Source organism: Cornus florida, unplaced genomic scaffold (genome assembly GCF_030987335.1).
Source record: "Cornus florida cultivar Cherokee Brave unplaced genomic scaffold, ASM3098733v1 CherokeeBrave_3.0.0_Hap2_Chr03, whole genome shotgun sequence".
Taxonomy (NCBI): domain Eukaryota; kingdom Viridiplantae; phylum Streptophyta; class Magnoliopsida; order Cornales; family Cornaceae; genus Cornus; species Cornus florida.
The window spans coordinates 72,794,012-72,796,801 of NW_026775573.1; positions in this window are offsets into that span (position 1 = coordinate 72,794,012).

Below are 2,790 nucleotides of genomic sequence, written 5' to 3' on the forward strand. Positions count from 1 at the left end.
GTTTGATGTCCACTAAAGCGAAGGAAATATTTATCAACCTTGGTGTAGATGAAGCATCAAAAGACACCACTTATCTTGCTATTTTTTTAGCTTGTTGGCTCTACAAATTTGCCTTGCCTACACATCCTGGCAACATGATTCATCCTGGGACCTTCAAGGTTGTAAGTATATTAGTAGATGGCTGCAACATTTGTCTTTCCATCTCGGTTTTGGCCAGTATTTACAGAGGCTTGAACGAGATTGTTTCCTCACCAGATCCTGGAAGCTGCTCTGTGATATTTCCTATACACTATGTATTCGGATGGTTGAATGAATATTTCAGAACTAATTTCACTATTACTCATATCAACTATTGGCCTCGAATGACATTATATGCAGGCGAAGGAAGAGTAAGATACTTTGACGATTTTGAAGCACAAAATTTATTCAAATCATGTAAAGGAATAAATTTAACTCGTATGGCTAAAAGATCTTCAAAACAGCAACTCATTGTGGATAATGGCAAGATGCTAAAGGCTGACTCTGACACCCTAATCAGTCTTCAATCATGTTATTTGACATTACGCCAGAATGATCGTCTCATCATTGAGCCGTACAGTCCACACAGATTTAGCCGACAATTTGGGTACCACCAAGATATTCCCAAAAAATTAAAGAATGACTTTCGTAGTTGCACCTTAGAAGAGTTTTTAAAGCATTGGAACTCATCCGTCCATTATTCTTCTAGTTGTGATGCGTTGCTTCCCTCAACATCCAGCCACCAGAAGTCCTCAGTTACCAAAGCATATGCCAAATGGTGGTCCAGTGTATACATTTATCCATTCAAAAATAAAAGACCGACCTCACTGTCGATGAAGCATACAATTTCTCCAAAGGAATCGCCAACTAAAGTCAGAAAAGTCATCATTAATGGACCCAAATTAAATCCTCTTTGTAGACAAGAAGCTATTGCAAATCACAAAATCATTGCAGGCACGCCAACGGAACAATTTCTATCACCAGCAAAATCTCAGTACTGCTCTCAATTGTTAGTCCATTCAGATAAAGAAACCGATGATGAAAACCGTAACCGGAAACATATAGGAGAAAATAACTTCCCATATAATCGGGTTGTTATTCCTCATAATCTAGATCGCTTGTTTGAGGGAGTTAATAGTAATTCAGAACCCATCCAAGTAAAGATTTTTTCTTTTTCTTCTTTTCTTTTTTTTTTTTTAGACAAAAGGCAATGAAGGATTTCTTGGAGAAGATGTCATTATGGTTACAAATCCTACATATAGTGGAGAATCTACTTATGGACCATATGCGTTTGATTTAGCAGCTAGAAGAAACCGTACAATTACTCAAGATGAGAACAACCCTTTCATACAAGAAGTGGAATCTCTCGAAAAGCAGTCACAAGCTCAAGCCTTGCTGGTCGAAAATAAAGTCCAAAGTCAACAAAAGAGTACGGATGTTGAAGAAATTGCTTTATCGACTAAGAGACATCACCTTGGGCATGTCCAGTCATCTTAAAAAATTACACCTTCTGCAACTACCTTTGACCCGAGGAGTATTATTTCCGAGATTAAGCAAACGGCAGCCAAAGCATTTGGGAATATCATCAAGAGTAAAGTAAAGTGTACCCCACTTTTGAAGATTCCATCTCTTAGACCAAAATTTGATGAGATCTATTTCGAAATCTCTAAACAATGTGTAGATTTTCTAGAGTTCCGGCACAGAATTAATGCATACCTTCAGAATGGTGAAGAATACAACAAAGTTTGAATCAAACATAATCATGCCTTACCTGAAGAAGTACGTGCTTAACGTTTAACCGATGCTAATTCTCGCCTCAATAAAGTTCTCATTTTGGATGATATAGACATGAAAAAAATTGAACTTTTGCATGCTCGTATTGAACAACATAAAGCCGACATTGAAGAGGCCAGTTGCCGGATACTCCAAAGGAAAACTAACATTGCAAAATTGAAGGAGGAATGAAATTCAATTGAAGAAACCCCCATCATCACTTATATAGAAGCCCTGAATTTACTGGAGAAATTGTTACAAACTCCTCAAAATGAGATTGAGGATCTTCCTTTGTTGCCTTAATATATATTTTTTCACATATTTTGTAATAAAAATATCATTTTATTACGACCAAGCACTGAAGTTGATTTATTTATTTTGCCATTCACAGTTTATACTCTTGCAGGCCAAGAGTGATGATTTTTTTTTTTTTTTTTGGTCGTACTAAACTTAGAATAAAATCCTAAGCGGCCTACGTACCCTCCAAAGAGGGATCAAGTCATCACGTAGTTCAATAGAGAGGAGAGATTTTTTTTTTTTTTTTTTTTAGCGATCACAGTTTTAACTCATGGTAGTGCAGTTTAAGCTCATACGATTAGGAGCATAGCCTTCATGGGTAGCAGCGTTTCAAGAATTTGCCATTAATAGGCCCCACTCTTACTCCGTCTTCATTAATAATGAGATATACGCCGTTAATATAAACTTTACGAACAACATATGGTCCATCCTATTTGAATACAAATTTATTTCCCTTGCGATTCATGATAATTAGTCTACAAACAGCTCATACTAAGTCTCGAACTTGAAATGACCGAGGTCGAACTTTCTTATTGAACGCTTTAGAAAGTTGAGCTTGATAACACTCTAGCTGTTGTTGAGCTTCTAATCTCTTCCCATCTAATGCTTCCAGTTCTTGAAGACGTAAAATGGCATTTTATTCACTTATAAGGCCTTCTTGTATGTCAATCCTTAATGAAGGGATTTGTTGTTCCAATGGAA